The sequence below is a fragment of the Dysidea avara genome, chromosome 4 (assembly GCF_963678975.1).
Source record: "Dysidea avara chromosome 4, odDysAvar1.4, whole genome shotgun sequence".
Lineage (NCBI taxonomy): Eukaryota > Metazoa > Porifera > Demospongiae > Dictyoceratida > Dysideidae > Dysidea > Dysidea avara.
This window is the reverse complement of record NC_089275.1, coordinates 28,588,102-28,606,705: the sequence shown is the minus strand read 5'-3', so window position 1 is coordinate 28,606,705 and position 18,604 is coordinate 28,588,102. Positions and strand designations below refer to the sequence as shown.

The 18,604-nt window shown below is 37.8% G+C and overlaps 1 protein-coding gene across 1 annotated transcript in view; it reads right to left on the bottom strand.

Annotated features, from left to right (window-relative positions):
- Nucleotides 1–15,732, bottom strand: part of LOC136254619 (uncharacterized) — a 281,340-nt gene extending 265,608 nt beyond the window's left edge. Inside the window, exon 1 of the mRNA XM_066047363.1 lies at nucleotides 15,562–15,732. The gene's annotated coding sequence lies outside the window, so the exon portion shown is untranslated. The remainder of the gene's footprint in view (nucleotides 1–15,561) is intronic.
- Nucleotides 15,733–18,604: the final 2,872 nt, after the last annotated feature.

Here is an 18,604-nt window from a genome sequence, read left to right as displayed (position 1 = left end):
TGCATGTGGAAGACAGAACATATTTTCGTCGAAGAACTGAAGAGAAATTGAAGCTAGCACCTCATCACTCAATGCTTGGACGCTAGTAAAGATAATTGTTTTGACAAGGAAACTGACCAGTTGTTGCCATTGCACATGCAATGGTGTCATACAGTGTGACAAACAGGTTAATTAACTTAATGGTTGACTTGAGTGATTACGATGACAATGAGTTGTCACAAGCTGTTGTATTTATGGCACAACAGCAGTATAAAGACTAGACTCAGTTTCATGAACAGACCAAACCCACATTACAAATAAAAATTAACCATTCTACAAAGAAACTTACTTATCTATATAGGTCTCTGGTAAAGTGTTTCTACTTACTTGAAGATGAAACATACTTAAAACACTCAAGAAAACAGATGGGTGCTAAACAGAATTTTCTGTGATATCACTGGACTTCTCCATTCATCTTGACAAATGTAGCTACAACGTTAAACGGTACCTCCCATAATTGAATTGCTTTAGGCATGCTTATAAAAGAAACAGTGGTCAAACTCATGTTGGTTTGGGTGACTATGCCCACTGCAGGCTATTAGCCTGTTGGGAGAGCATAGCAAATCAGTGTCTCAGTGACTCATGTGGCCAGACCGCTTTTTCTCTTTGTCATTAGGTGAGGAGAAAAAAGGTCTAGTCCAGTTCGAAGCCCACATTAGTCTTGACACTACCCGGATAAGTGGGTAGTGTTAACCATAGAAACATGTGCTTCATAGAGTAGTTGCTTGTGTCTATGAATCACAACCGTACATTTACAAACCAACCAATGTCTAAAGCTGCTTTGGGGTCGACTACATAATTATTGAATCAGTTATAAGGCTTCCATTGATTCACAGGTAAGTGGAGTCTTGTACCACAGTAGTTTTATTACAGTGGAGTTTAAGTGCATGAGGGCATAAATACTGCATACTTGTAATGTAACCACATGACGTATCAAAATGATTGTGGGATTTGAACCGGACCACACCCTTTTTCTCCTACCCAATCACAAAGAGAAAAAAGCAGTGTGGCCATGTGAGGCTATAATTGAAAGTGAGAATTGCAGTGCTTGAGGTCTTTTCTGTTAACAGGTTTTAACCATTTTAAGAACCTGCTAGTAGATCTTTTATTAGATTTTAAAGACCTCATTATCTCCTAAAGATCAAAGCATAATATGCACACTACCTTCTAGGGATCATAGAGAAAAGTAGAGAAACAAGGTAGGTTGTTTACACCTGCAGATATACTAGTAGATATTTAATCCATAATTCAGTCATGGGTATACTGAATTAAGGATAGACAGTCTATACCCATGACTGAATTAGGGAAATATCCCTGTAAGTCAGTAATTTCCCTACTTTTCTGTGAATTAGGGAAATATCCCTAATTCAGTCATGCAGTTTATACTTAATTTCCCTAATTCAGTCATGGGTATAGTGCTGGACATCATAACTTGACCCAGTCTGAGAAAACCAGTCTTATTGCTAATGTCAGCAGATTCGATTTTTCACCCAGGACACAAAGCTACATGAATAAACTATCTAATTCCACAATCAAAATCAGCTAGACTTGAGTGGTATGTTTTGCTGACTGCTTTTCCCAAGCCCAGTGGCGATCCGTATGTGCAGTGTGAGGCCATAATGGAGCTCTGGTCAGCCTGGGGATGACTGTATGTGGCTGTACAGCTCTGTGGTGTTGAATAAGTACATCTGCTGTGAATTTTCTTTCATTTTAGCCAATTTTGAGACCTTAATGGCCCAAAACTTAGCCTAATTCATCCCTACGCCTTCCTTTTCAACTTTTGAACATCATCTTGCCTGCCTTCCAGGCCCCCCACCTCCCACCCTTTTGCAGCTTGCCTGATACAGTCAAACTTGATTTAAAAACTATCTAAAATGGCGGGAAACTTAGTTGTTGGCTACATAAAATATTTTCGAGTCAAAAATTTCATTTTTGCAATGCTGCGGCTGGAAATCGCTCCTGGAAATGCAGTCACTGATGGTTTTAGTTTTGTGTACAGTTAGTAAGAAAGGTTGAGAGTGCATATTGTAGCTTGAAAAGACATTTCTTTGAAGATATATAGCAAAAAATCTTGTAATTTGTAAACATATTAGCTGGTTTACACGACAAGACATTAATGAAAAATAGCATTAAACTGGAATTTTCTAAGTGGTACCTAACCTAGCATTTGTGGGTGGTTTTGTAGCTGATTCTCAGAGGTCGAAAATTAATTTCACGTTGCAGACCCTACCAAACCCGCATAAAGTTATGACATAGAAAACAATGTCCAGCACTGTATAGACTCAGTAATTCCCTACTTTCTGCGAATTTGGGGAAATATCCCTAATTCAGCCATGGGAATAGACTGTCTATACCAATGAATGATTTAGGGATTGCACTTGCAGATATACTAGTGAATATTAATCCCCAATTCATTCATGGGTATTGTTACACAGCATTACAAATAAAGAACAGTAAAAAAGCACCTCTGCAATCAATATGGAAAATTCCTATTTACAAACCTAAGGAAGCCATCGAGCTACTGTGGATCAACATCTTGGACTGTCAGCAAAAAGAAATGTGACACAAATGAGGATAAAAGTAAGTCCATGATGTGTGCATTGTACGTACAGTGGTATGCCAAAAGGAGACAGTCAGGTTGAAGTGGCCTCAAACCATGAAAAAATCAAGCCCATATCCTTAGCCATTATTGAGTTATGCTTGTCTGAAGGCATCAGTCAGTCAGTCGGTTGGTCGGTCCGTCCGTCCGTCCGTCCGTCCGTCAGTCAGTCCAGTCAGTCAGTAGAAAATTCACTACAAAAATCTAAAATTTCAGACCAACTTTTTGGAAGTGTTTCAGGTTGTAATTTGGGCTTGGTTATACTTAACCAATACTGCATGAAGGTATTGTGAGGCTGGTTTTTGGTTGATGTTTTTGGTCAGAAAAGCTCAAACCTTCATGATCCCTAATACTACCATACTGTATGATAATGCCTGATCACAGGGTAATATGTATACCCCAAAATTCCTTTGATCTGCCCACACAAAATGTTACATAAATTATGAGATTCACTAATAAAAACAACCCAAAACAGCCTAAATAGAGTCAAAGGCAATGTTGGGGACCATGTTATAGGCATTACTTTCAAGTAGGCAGTGAGGTCTAGTTATGTACATGTGTATGGTAGGTAATTCTTTCCTGAAATCATTTTGTAGATCTGGTCTACACTGTTGGTCATAGCTATAATGCTGTTCCTTAATATTGTTGCCCTCATGTAAGAACGCTCACTGGTACAGAATAGGCTAGTTACATGTAAGGGAAAGTATTTTAATTGTATTTACACAACCACTGGATATTGTGGTTAAGCATAAAAGTGTACAGAAACCATTGGGAAGCAGATGACCACGGACACAAAATCTATGCCAACAAATCTTATCAATAGACTGTGTTGTGAACCGCTTAGCAGGAATGACATGACAGCCAACTAAGTTAACAGCATGTTCAGCAAGCCCAGATACATTATCCAGGTGATTGTAGCACTTGTTCTTTACTTTACTCTTTACTCTGGTAAACAAGGAATGCCTGTGTATTTCATCTCTGAAAAACATTTTTATCACTGATTCTATACTTTACTGGCTCATAACTCACCAGTGGCATAGCCAAGGGTGGGCCTGGGTGGGAACGTACCCACCCAAATATCAAGATTTTGTAATGTCGAAATTTACATCGCGGGTATCAGCTGCGTCTCACCTGGAAAGCTCAAGGCCTGGCCCCCCCGAGCATCAAAAGATTGCTTTTGTTCCATGCACTTTCTTTAAAGACGTATTAGTTTGGATCATGTTATCGACGCACATTTAAGTTAATTGGGTCACGTGATTAGTTCATTTAAATCACGTGATCAAAACGAAGAGCTATTGATGTCCAAAATTAAGCCAAGCCTTTTAGACTATTTTTATGCTGGTGTAAAAAGATCCAAAGACAAAGAAGACGAAGACAATACTGAATCAGAAGCAGAAAGTGACAACAGCAGTAGAAGTGACGAAATTCTAACAGACACTCACACAAACAGCATTGTGATTCTGTCGGATGATGAAAATGAATTGGATGATGCAGAAAACGGTTATAATGATGATGAACATTATCTGGATGATGCGGAAATTGACGTTTTGACAATAAGCTCCACTAGCGAAGGTGAGGAAGACAATTCGCAACAGCTAATGCAACTTGGTACCAGTGCCACTGCTAGCACATATAACAATTCTGTTAACATTTGTGATACTCCTGTAGTATCTAGATTTACGACATCTTGTAGCAGCAATGCAATCAATAGATGTACACCAAAGGATATTGCTGTGGGCCCCCATGGATCACCTGCTCAACCAGTTTGTGCACATTGTCCACTTCAAATATGTGGGAAGAAGAAACGTTCTTTCAACAGTACGTAGTATAAGAAATACCCATGGATAGAGTACTCAAAAGAAGCAGATGCTGTATTCTGTTTTCCATGTTGCTTTTTTGCATCAGCACCAGGACCTGCGGGAAGAGTGGATGAAGCTTTTGCTTCAACAAGATTTAGTAACTGGAAACATGCATTATGCAAAAAGGAGAATTTCCTAAACATGATAAAAGTACCCATCACAAAGATGCCATAATTTGTTTAAATGGTTACAAACATAATTTATGCAGCAATCAAATTCCTCAGTTGCTGACATAGCTGGGTCAACAAGAGCTCAGCAGGTGACAAAGAATGTTCATTAGGTAATTTTCTTGAAATGTTTCATCTATTAGCCAATTGTGATAAAACCATTGAAGATACGTAGATTAAAGTATATTTCTAAAAATGTAGTATACACATCACCAGACATTCAAAATTACATTTTAGAGATTATGGGTGGCATGATTCATGACAAAATTGCACATGATATCAGCATAGCAGAATATTTTACAATAATGGCAGATGAAAGTAAAAACTGCAGCAAAAAAGAACAGTAGGCAATAGTTTTCCGATATGTAGATGTTGACTTTGGAAATATCCATGAGCGATTTTTTACCTTTGTTGAAGCAGAAAACCTTAATGCTGAAAGCCTCACGGGATACATAAAGAGCATTATAGACAAGTACAAGTTTGATATTTCTAAAATTGTGTCTCAGTGTTATGACGGTGCAGCTGTAATGAGTGGCAACTGCTCAGATGTCCAGCACCGAATACAAATGTTTGCTCCTCAAGCACTTTATATTCATTGTTATGCCCATTGCCTAAACTTGGCATTGGTAGACTGTTCTAAGAGAGTTCCTTTAGCTAGGGAATTTTTCACACTAAATCAAACTTTGTATACTTCTGTATCAACACCCAAAACACACGCTCTGTTCATAAGGTACAAAAAGAACGTTACCCTGACAAGCCAGTACATCAGCTGCAAGGATTGTCTAATACAATATGGGCCTGTCGTCAAAGTGCAGTACATGCAATTTGTTCAACTTTATGGCATTCATTATTGGAAACACTAGAAATATTAGAAGATGACAGTGATCAATCCAAAGCAGTAGAAGCAAGAGGACTGCTCTTGCAAATTATGCAGTTCAGTTTTGTGCTCTCAGTGGTAGTGTTTGATAAAGTGCTTTCATGTATTAGGGGACTTTCAGATACACTACAATCTACCAATATCAATCTTGCTAAAGTTGCTGACTTGGCAACTGCAAATTCTTGAGGGGTACAGAACAACTGAATACTGGGTGAAAGTGTATTCATATGCTACAGTGGTGTCAAATCATCATAAAATTACCAAAAAGACAAGGTCAATTACCCAGTAAATTTGATAATGCAATGGTGCTGACATCTGTTGGACATAGAGAGGTCCGTAATATATCCTTCAGTAAACATTTTAAGGTCACCCTATTTTACCCTATTTTACCCTGTACTGCATGCATTTGTTTCAGAATTAAAAAAACGATTTTTTTGGGAACATGCAAGTGATGCAAGGCATTCAAGCATGCAACCCTGAAGGTAATACTTTCCTACAAGTAGACAGACTGTTAATGGTTGCTGATAACATGTGACCCAGTCTGACAAAACCGGGCTTATCGCCTATTTAAAAGTATCGAGAAATGCCGGTTTTAAGTATTTAGTGTGTTGTAGCTCGCCAATGGTTGAAGCTATGTGTACCAAATTTTCACACGTTTTACACCAATTCCTTACCTTCCAGAGCATCCACTGTACAAGAAGCCAACAACTAAGTTTCCCGCCATTTTAGATAGTTTTTAAACCAAGGTTGACTGTATCAGGCATGCTGCAAATTGGGTGGGAGACGGGGCTCTGGAAGGCGGGCAAGATGGTGTTCAAAAATTGAATAGGAAGGCCAAGGGATGAATTAGGCCAAGTTTTGAGCCATTGAAGTCTCAAAACTGGCTAAAATGAAAGGAAATTTACAGCAGAGGTACTTATTCAACACTACAGAGCTGTACAGCCACATACAGTCATTCCCAGGCTGACCAGAGCTCCATTAAGGCCCCAAACCACATGTACGGATCGCCACTGGGCTCGGGAAAAGCAGCCAGCAAAACCAGACCACTCAAGTCTAGCTGATTCTAAGTGTGGAATTAGATAGTTTATTCATGTAGCTGTGTGTCCTGGGTGAAAAATCGAATCTGCTGACATGGGCGATAAGACCGGTCTTCTCAGACTGGGTCACATATGGTGTTGATGCTGAAGCTGTAAAAACTGAAGCAACTTTGGCTAAGGCTACTCTTTGTGATAAAGCCATGGATAACATTTGTGATGTTCTCTGTGAGTTGACCCCTTTAAAGTTAGCTTTTAAAAATCTTATAACAGTTGTACAGATTGCCATGACTATTGGAATAACTTCAGCCAAATGTGAGAGATGTTTTTCTGCACTGAAGATAATTAAGACGCATCGTCGATCAACAATGAATGATGAAGATCGTTTGAATGATATTGCCATTCTTTCTATTGAAAAAGATTTATCAAATCAACTTGACTTGGATATATATAGTAGTGCAAAAGTTTGTTTCGGTAGAGAAAAATTATTGAATTGAGTTGGGTTAAACATCATAGCAATTTATAGCTTTTAACTGAAACTGTTGTGGCTAACAATAATGTTTGTACTTGCAAAAAATTATATCGATGTGGGTTTATTGACTATCTGTGACTTGCACTATATCTATGTGTGTCAAATCCAGGTTATTCATGCACAGCAAAAAGCCAACAGGGACTAACTATGACTAGCTAATAAAGCACATTTCAATTTAATGCCCAGAGGGAAGCATCACATCATTGTTTTGAAAAGTTAAAATGGAGTCAGTTGCCAAGTGGTGGGCCGTTATAGGATTGTGAAAGTAAAGGTGATGAAAAGTGCCCTAGAGTGTAGTAACTGATGAAGGCTTATAGTGTTACAGCGAATCAACTAGCCAAGACACTGAACAAGGCAGGCTGCAGCTGGCCATGATCGATGCGTTCCCAAAGTTAAGGCCGGACATCAATGAGCTTGTCATGTATCATCAAGACTTATACAAATGGAGGAGATGAAGGCTGAAGCAGGAAGAAAAGGGAATCAGTTTTTTACAGAAAATTGGATAGTTGGTGCCATCAGGATATGCAAGTCAGTTTTTATCTACTTCTGGGTTGTACGTGATTGAGCTTGAGGTATGGGTGTACTCCAAGCTTTGATATAAATCATGCAATAGCATTAGGCTGTTAAGCTGCAAACACAGCAGCATAGTTTTAGTAGCTAGTGACACTGCACTTTCAAACAGTTTGTTTAACAATAATATGAAGAGTCCCAAAGATGGACTCATATTTCATGGTAGTTAGCTGCATGGAGTGAAACTAACTGGTACGTGTGCCTACCCACCTCGGAAGATCTGGCTACGCCACTGTAACTCACTATTGGCTTAGTGCATATTCAGCAGACAAACATCACAAAATCAGTGCTGCTTTAAAAAAGTGGGATATCTACTTTAGATTACTCTGAACTTACGAATATCAGCTGTGAACAGCCTTGTGTGGTAACATTTCTAGCTCCTCTGCCCTATAACTCAGGAATCTTTCATCCTATTCACAGTGGATAATCATGAAATGACAGAGAAATCAATGTAGTTTCTTTCCATGTACAGAAAATTGGAACGCATACTATATATTTTGTAAGTAATGGAGTTTCATTGTAGGTTATTATCATTTTCCCAATGGCTTTAATACTTTATGGGAACCCAGTGGTTGCAGAGTGGGCAATTAACACTGCAGCTGATTGCATTCCCAAGGCCTTACATGCAACTGGCTTATTGACAGCTAGTGCTAGGGATGATGGTAAGTATATTAAACACCTTGAGGAAATTATAATACTAAAAGAAGTTTTTTTCTGAACAGTTCCCTCCAGGGGTTATTTGATGCTTATGGTGATAAAAGGAGTTCCCTGCATGAGAAAGAATTAGCATAGAAAGTATTGTTTCACAAAAGCTACAAGCGATGATGTTCCCAAAACTTCCCAGAAGAATTGATGAATATTACTGCCAATTTCCCTGTCTAGCAACTATCCAATAATGAAACAATCCTAAAACACTGTAATTAGTGCATCAAGCATAAACTTTTAATCACAGTATGGTATGTAAAGTTTTAGCAAGAGATTTACTATGTATAATCAAGTGTAGCCACAGTGTACCTTTATACTGATCACCAGAAATTCCAGACTGATTTTTAAATTATGGAAAATGAACTTTTATATGTTTAGTAGATGGGGTATGAAATATTGATTGCTGATTTCAAAAACTGTATAGTTTTTTGGACTGAAATTGGCTGGTACTTTTAAACAGATAGTGTTGTAAACAGATAAAGGGTATAATTTTTCTTAGGGGCACCCCATATATTTTAACAGGATACATGAATTAGGTGTGAAATCAAAGTTTGTAATGTACTGACAGTGATTTTAGGGATTAGTGAATCTCATGCACCTATTGACGTCGCACCCCACCCCCAGGTCCCCATAATTATACAAATTGGGGATTTAAATCTACTGTACATCCTAGGATTTTTACAGTGACTGCTTAAATTATTTATAGTTATGTAAATCAAATTCCCCATAGAAACCTCTCATAGGAGAGGTTTTGACAAGCTTCATTGCCTAGGGTATTTGACACTACAACCTTTTGCATTTCCTGTATTGTCCCACTCTACCTGGAGATGGGGGTAGGTATACCTCTGTGACACTGATAGATGTATCATCAGTGATGTTTGTGAACTTCATGGTGAGGACATATGCAAGTTCACATTATGCACACTTATCAATACAATGCAGAACTCCCACAGGCAAGTGGTTATATATCTCAAGTAAATAAAAAGATCGTAAGCTAGCAGCTTACAACTGAAGTGAAGGTATCATAATGATTTAAAAGTATCCAGTATGGAGTTGTGGTATCAATTATGTCATTGTTATACAAGTTCTAAAATGATTGCTTTATACTGTTGAGTTTGTGACACAGCCATTAGAAAATTGTTGCGCAGACAAAAAAAATCTTTAACCCAAGCAAGTGACTAAAAACACTACTGAATATCTTGCATCTGACGGTACATTTTTCAAAGTAAACGATTTCGTATCAGAGTCTGCATACACTACAAGTCTTTAAATAATTACAAAATGACATAAAACTTACTTAGAAGTATCATGCAGGATAAAACTAAGATTTGCACAATGATCAGCATATAGACAAACCCCATAACAACCCTTCATCAGAACTTTGATCATGGGAAAATGGGAGAACCACAAATCAAACGTACATTGTGATTTTGTTCTGATCTCCAACATGCTATTGACTGCCTACAGGAGAGAAGCTCTTCTTCCTGGCTCACCTCTCTTCCTATATTGCAGGGTTTTCACAGATACTCTTTGTTTGCAGTATAGTTGGACACCACCTAGGTTGCAATCTCACTGTGTTTATGGCAGTGATTTTTTTTGACATCTTGTGCATATAGCTGCCCTCATGGTGCCATCCTACTACACAACGATACCCATGAATTCTCTGCAAGAAACATTCTTTGCAACCCCCATGAATGTTTTTGAAGGAGAAAAAAGGAAGACTAGTAGACTGAGTAGAGTTGCTTGAAAAGAACATTTCAACTGCTAGTAAAAAAAATTGCAGATTGATTGTAATCCCTTCTTCCTTACTACTAGTTTATAATCTACTTCACCATGTCAAACAGAGCCTTCAAGTTGAAGTCATCTGCCCCCATCATCTGCAGCATCAGTCCAATCAATACTATCACCAGAATTTAATCCTAACTGTGCTGATGCAAACATATAGTTCATTCTGTTCTACAACTTATCAATCAACAAATCCTATCTAACAGAGCAATCTGTGGCTACTATTCCTGTCAGAGATAAAAATATCACCTTTACTCCCCTCCAAAACCACATACGTAACTACTACTACTAGAGTTATTTCATTGATTCGCCTTGTGCACCCAAGTGATATAAACACAGGAGGTCTATCTACCTAGATAACTAAAAACACTGCAGACCAAAGCAGTACAAGAGTTTGCATTGCTTACATTTTTAATGTTACAATGTACATGGTCTAGCTACCTCAGAAAATGAAACACTGAATATCAATGCTCTACATCACTTATTAACAACAAAGTTTTGATACATTCATTAATACATGGGTATTTATATGAATGCTTTATTAGAGTATACCTGACTGATCCATTGGGGTATCTCGATTATTCAAAATAACTTTTAATAGAAGATGAGTGAAATCCAGAGGTCCAATTTGGGCTCTCAATGGACCCTCCTTCCACTCACTTCCAAATAAAGGAGAACACAACTGGCAAACTTTCAGAGGCTTCCCAGCTCAGTACACAGCATTCCAACAAAGCCATATGGCCATAGAATGGCACCAAACCCCCATCATGGCTTTCACAGAGTCTGATAAAAGCTTCTGCAGTAACCATACATGCTAGTTCTGAAGAAAAGATAGAGTGAAATTTGATAGTGTATCAGGCCAGCAATCCATTTGTGGAAAAACGTGAGTTTGATTTTAGCCAGGTTATCTCAAATCTGGTCATAATTGTGATTCATTCAAACCTATTAAAGCAAAAAGCTAATAAACAAAAATCCTAAATACAAACCATTGTGACACGCACAGCAGAAAATCACCTAAAATTTGTGTGCAAATTGCATTATTAATGATGAATGTAATCAATGTAATTAATTGCATAGGCGACCGATTTTTGCCATGTTTGCTACAGGTTTGCCACTAATCTCTTTCATGGAAAAGGAAGCCAAGTAGTGTTAAAGCAGCTAACAGTGGGATTTCAGACCCTTTGCAAAGAGTAATCAACTAATTGAGTGGGAGGCTGATAAATATACATAGCCTGCTATAGTCTTGCAGCCATACTTACTCTAACAAACAAGCCTAATACAGTGTAAATGTTGTACCACTTACTGCTGCATTCACCGCTATCTTTACTTTTACCTGTCATTGCTGTCATTTATGATTGATTATGGGTTTCGGTTAATCTGCAAATTATTTCTGCTTTGTAACCCATACTTGTAAAATTAGCTAATATCTGCTATTACCTATAATTCAACCAATTATTGGTGCAACACTAATTGCTTTCCATTTCATTGACCTCAAAATGCTTGCAGATTATTCGTTGTTTATTAAAGCTATTGCTATAAACTATTTTTCAAAATTTATAACCCACACAAAACAGCTATCATAGTAAGAGGTGAGAATATATGACCCACCAAGTGCATTTTTTAAAATTAATGCTTTACAGCACAAGTGCTGAAGGTCTGTGGTCCTATAGCCTGCTCAAAGACTTTAGCTACATAAGGTGTGTTTGAAAAGTTGGAGATAGGAGAAAAAATCCATGACTGGACCTAGGTGGCCTCAAACTTGCAGCCATCCGATTTACGCTTGAACGCTTACAGGAGTCCACCAGGTGGTCAGGATGCTTTCTCCTTGTTATTTTCATGTAATTATATCCATAGGAATTCTAGAGAGTAACTCATTATCTCTAAGTACCCCAAATAGAACCAAATGGACACTAGTTTGTTTATTAGCAAATTCGACTTGGTTGCATTTTCCTCGAACTTCATTTTATGGCATTCTGTGTCTAGAGGGAAAAAAAACAATGGGCTGTTAAAGTTTCAGCCATATCTGGTAAGAGCTTTTGGAGTTATAGTGATAGACATGAACAACAAAACAGTTGATTTGTACAGTGCCTATTATGGAAAATAATTACAGGTACCTGTTTAATTGATTGTAAGTCTCAAATGGAACAGGCTACAGAGTTGGGACTTGTCACTTATGTCATTCTATTTATCATGACCTGGGGCATCCATAAGTTTTGGTATAACTAAATACACACACTCATGCTATTAAGCAATAAGATTGTTCAAACTTAGAAATGAAGATAAAGTTATGTTTTACCACAATGTAACCAAACACACGTAACTAATGTTTGCTTCATGGTACAGAAACAAAACAAACATGAAGAGGCAAATCCATTGGTATATTAGATCGACCCTTTCTTCACTGTTTACTGAAACAATTAAAACATGCAAAAAATATTTATGTACTGTAGCACACGTTTTTTACCCAATGTATTTCAATGGCATTTACCTCTAAAACAGATTATGCAAATAAGTTGGGATTTCACTCAGTAGCATAAAATATTAAACTAAAAGTACGCATTCCAGCCCAATTTTTAAATTTTGGAAAGTGGACTTATTATGCAGAGCATTGATTGCCAACCTTAGAATATACTATAGTTTGTTGAGTTGGAAGTGGACATGCGCAGTGTTTTAAAAAGGTACATCTTTTCTCCAGGGCTCCCAATACATATGAAGTCATCTAGTAACTTGGACTGTCCTGAAATTACAGTTGCTCCTAGCTGCAAGTTTGTACATGGAATGAGAATAACTTCAGGGTTTATTGGATCTCAGCAATCTTTGCATGCTTTATTTGTGGTGAGCAAATATGTTTCACCTACTGCACACTTCTCAATACAATGGTGTATACTTATAGGCAAGTGGTTATCTCAAGTAAGTAAAATAAATTAAAAGTAAGCAACTTGTAACAGTAAACAACTAATTAAAAGTGGAGGTGTCACAATGATGCAATAGTACCTAAGGTGGAGTTGTGGTTTTAATTATGGCACTGTTATGCAGACTTTGAATGTTATGCTGAAAATCACTAACCTGAACATAGTAACTACACACTTTAAAGTAAGCATGAGTACATTGCCTTCCATATGACAGTGCGTTATTTACAGTTTCGAACTATTCTACATAGACTACAAATCTTAAAAGATCATAAAGACACAAAACTTGCTTAGATGCAATGCACATGACAAAACTAAGATTTCCATGATGATCAGCGTATCGACAGACCCATACAAAGGGTTATCTTTATAGGAGCTCGGATGATGGAGCAATCACAAATTAAATGCACACTGTTATTTTGTGTCAGGAAATTTAGGGAGATTGTTACTCAGATACTGGAAGCCTACTAAGAGCATGAATGTGTTAAAAGAGCTTGATGGGTTATGATCCTGAATGAGGTTATTGCTATAATAGTAAACTGATACAAATGATAGATAATCACATGATAAAATGAATATAATGTTTAGTTAACAGCATGATAAATAAAACATGCAAGTCTACATATGGGTAGGAAATAAATAAATCTACCTTAATAAACTTCACACCTAATGGCAATGCACAACAAGGAAAGACCATAACATTAGATTATAGTAGCTAGCTATATACACACGGTGCAACTGTTGCTATCGTCTTTTACCAGTTTTATTGCATTGTATTGACCTAGAATTAGACAGAACAGGCCATGAGCCTGTACATACATGAGTGGATCTGGAATTTACCAGTCTTATCATCCGTGACATGGTTTTGTACTAAGAGCACAAAGCTAATAAACTAGCTATCAAATTTCACAATCAAAAATAATCAGCTAGACTTGAGTTTGCTGGCAGCTTTTCCACAGTAGCGAGTTGTACGAGTGATTTGGGGCCTTTATGGAGGTCTGGTCAGCCTGGGGATGGCTGTGTATGTGTTTGTACAGTTCCATGGTGTTGAACAAGGGCTTGTGCTGTATATTTTGTTTTAACCAGTTTTGAGACCTGAATGACCCATGATTTAACCATAGATAATATACCCTCCTGGATTGGAAACTATGCCACGCGCCCATAGACTTTGTACAAGAACCAGTGTCCTTAGGCTGGTTTCACGCCTCAACAAATTTAATCCTATTACAGCAGAACGGTGGCATGAACGACTTTATTTTGTAACGAGAATGACTTGTGGTGTTGTTATGATAAATGTTCTGGTTAGTTGGACCACTTCACGTCACTTGGTCGGAAGGCTTACAATGGCGGATTACATGCTTTTTTGGAAGCACATTCTTGTAAGTACTATAGGTAGAAAAAGAAAGTATCACAAGGTTAACTATGCTATAAAGAATTGCTTCAGCTAAATAATATGCCTTCCCATAACTTCTTTGGTAGGTTTTTGAGATGGTATTTTTTGGCAAAATTGGAAGCACATTCTCTCTGTGATTCTAAACAGTATTGCTACACATTTTATACTACGAAGTCATCAAATAATGCTCCATGGTATGGTCTAAGTGCGAAAGGCATAGCGTACAGGGTTTCGGTGTTTTCCTTAAATGTGTCCAAACCAGCCGAGAACCAGCTGATCTTGCGTTCAGTTTCGCTTCCACCGTTCGCACAATAAAGAGCCAATTTGCCTCGATCGAAACTCGCTGTTGGCCTCCAAAACATCTTGAGAAAGAACCTTTTACCAGTGGTGAGTCTTGTTTCGCCCCGAGAAACTTGTCTTGTTATTGAAGGGGGCGCGAAACCAGCCTGTAACCAGGGGCGCTTACTAGTTTCCAATCCAGGGGGGTATATTATCTATGATTTAGCATAGCTGGTCACTGTAAAGCGCTACTAATAGTAAAACATAAATATAAAATAATTCATCCCTACACATCCTTCATTATGTAAACTCCTCTGCCCCCTCCCTGCCGCCACTCTTTAGCCCGCCTGATACAGTTAACGTGGAATTAAAAACTATCTGAAATAGTGGAAAACTTAGCTGTTGGCTACTTGTACAGTGGATGTAAGGAATTGGTGTAGCCGGGGTCTCGGGCCTTGTGAATCTCAGTGGTAGCTACGTAGCTACACGTACTGTAGTTTCAACCATTGGTCAGCAACAACACACCCTAAACACATACACTAGTATCGACTCGAGAAATGCTAGTACTAGTAGTACTAGCATTTCTTTTTTAAATAAGCGATAAACCGGTTTTCCCAGCTGCAGACTTGAGCACATAATCTGGTGTATAGCTACTCCACACAACCGCTAGTTTAGATACAGTTAACGTACATGTACGCCAGCGGAGCTGGCTAGCTAGTTACTGACTTATCTAGGCAGAGACATATTGATATCGGACTGTGTACCAGTAAGCTACAAATTACCTGAAGGCTGATTGTATATAATAAAGCTTACTTAGAGTAGACTTAGACTTTTCCGTGCCTTCCTGTTCGAGTCAGTCAGTTGGGTAGAGATAGCCACCTCAAAATGATATCTTCAGCCTTCAGTTAATCAATTGTATTCCGCCAGCTAAGTGAATGAACTCCAACTATAGCTGAAAACAAACGACTATCTCTCTTGCGCACCTTGTTAATTAGTACATACATAAAAATAGAAACCATACTAGTACCCCAACTGTGACTATACTTATCTATGACTGTCTATGAGTAGTGTGTCTGGCCATTTTATGTCAGACACAATTGCCAAGTAGTCAGTAATGCTTGTCAAGTGATGAAGAAAACTTATTATAAGATCCCTGTTTGAGCAGGCTGCTCACATTGTTGTCTCCTGCTCATACAGGATTTTTAATTCTAGAGCTCCCCAGACTGGGGTCTATTGGATGAACTTTTCTGCATGCTATAGCTAAATATTACTTTTGTATTGTAATTTAATGGTGCCGTAAGTCTTGCCCTACTGGTATTAGTACACGGCACCCCTGAGTCTAGACCCCTGTACTTATGTTGTATAATTATTGTCTTAAAACGTCTCTCATCACTGCTACCTATGTATAGCTAGTCTCGTGCCTAGATCACCTTTTCAGTCTACTTTGGACCATCCAGTGGATCTCCAACAGCCGAACTTAGCTTTAGTTTTGTACATTACAATATATAATTGGGACAAACCTTAGCAAGCCCTACCATATGAGAATATAGCTGTGATAGGTTGCTTGTACTTCATCTAGCTATCTTGTAAGGAATATAGCCAAATATTACAACCAATAACCCATCTAAGTGCAATCTATCACAACCACAATGCCATCTAAGTGCTAACCATACAAACCATGTAGCTAAACTTATATCTTTTTGAGATACCGACTGGTAGTTGTGTAACATTTATGCAGTGTTTGTATGTCATGCTCTTGTGTGTTGATATACTGTAACTTGATATATATGCAGTAAAACCTTCACATTGAGAACAGTTTGGAACCATTCAAAAATGTCATGGTGATGTCCTGATTTTTTTGGAACCATTACCAAATGTCCATGCCAGGTTATGCGGGTGTCTTCATTTTCAAGTGTCCTGATTAACAGGTTCCACTACTGTACCCAAAATAATAATATATTATAGTTTCTCACGCAGTAATTTGTGCCTAACCCTCAACATAATTGCTATATACTGTAATTATTGGTTTCCTGTTATGGCTGCAAACTTTTGCAGTTAAGAATAAGTACATTGTTAATGTCTTAAACTGTCAGTACTGAATAAGTCATCACTATCCTTGCAAACAAGCTTGCGATAAGACTAGATTGCTACATATAAAGTAGGCTTACCCCTTCAATGCTATGCATTCACCTATATACAGTAGTTAGATATAGCATCAGCCAAAGGAAGCTGTTCTTCCTACAGTTCTTAAACTTATGTGGACTGTTGATTAGTGCTGGCTACCAAAAGGGCAGTTAGCTATAGTCTTCAATTTCACTACCCCAACCTTAACTTTCTATAAAGACCATTTCTAGAATATTTGTGGAAATTTTTGGATAATCAGTCTTCTCAAAATTTTCAGCATGTACAGGTTAGTATGTGGCTTCTAGTGAATTTGTCGGATCCCCTATACACATTCTATGTAGTCTGTTGCTCGCCCTCCAGCCTGCCTCACTGGCTGTATTGCATGTAGTTCAGCCAAGATTTGGCCGCACCATTGCCACACTCTACACACTATCATATGTCACGATGTGTGATAGTATAAATACATCTACTTAGCTGACTAGTAACTATTGATATGTGATTCAATGTAGTGCCTGCCAATCTCATTTTAAAACTTGCTCTTGCATGGGTAACCCAAAAGATATGAAGCCAGCTAATTAATCAATGCTATGTTGTGAGTCAAAACAGTATACCACGTGAAAATGAAATGATTACAAGTATGTAAGTGCATAGCACCACACACAGGCTGATTAGTGATTAGCCACACTTGTCTAGTCTGTCCACTGCCACTCAGATCACGTCCTCCAAATCGAAGGAAACAAGTCATGCACAGTTAAGACAAATGGATACAAAATCTTATTACTCCTAGCCTCCTATATTGCTAGTTAGCTATGTGCTGCAAATGTGTTTGGCTTTATGTATTATATATGTAAATACTGTATATAAAATACAATATTTATCAGTTTGTCACTGTTATAGTTCATGGCATTGACTGATTAGCTATGCACTATGTGCAGCCATACACATTAAATATTTTAATGACTTACATCATTAATTTTGGTTATTACCCCATATTTCTCAAGGAAAAATAAGTATTATTCACAGCATGTGGCTACTTGGGTAGCACATCCCACTAACTACATGACATTAATATTGTTCCAATAGGTCAGTCTGTTCCGCTGATTCATGTATACAATTTCTTACAACATTGGTTACCAGGTATGTCTTTATGCCTACAGTTTCCTGGTATTGGTGGAAAACCTTATATGCTTTCATAGCTGAGTCGATGATACCCCACACATAGAATATGATCACATTTTTGTTTGTTAAAAACTCACATTTGCAGTCATCACCATCATATTCCTGTGGCATAAAATTGTATTGTGCACAATATTGTGTTACTAGCTACTACATGCACGTGTCTAAATCATGTACTCTCACTGACAGGCATACATACTAAAACTATTCATTGGTTTAAGAAGTATGCCAATGAATAACATAGGTAATATTGGCAATTTTGAAGGTAATTATAAGGGCCCTTGCTTTGTTAATACATAGTGAAAGCATGTTTCATTTTCAAGAATCTTCAGTGCAATTGTTTTTGCATCCCCAGCAACTAATCCCTTTTCTAAAACCATAAAGGCACAACATACTATACATGGGCTTCTCATACTAAATCTCGCAATAGGTTTACTCTGATGTGAGATTACTTATTAGTACTGTAGCTAATACTGATCTATATGTCCTATAGCTAGTCTATGTTCAGCTAGTCTTGTAGTATGTGATGATTACAAAAATGTTAATCATCAATAAT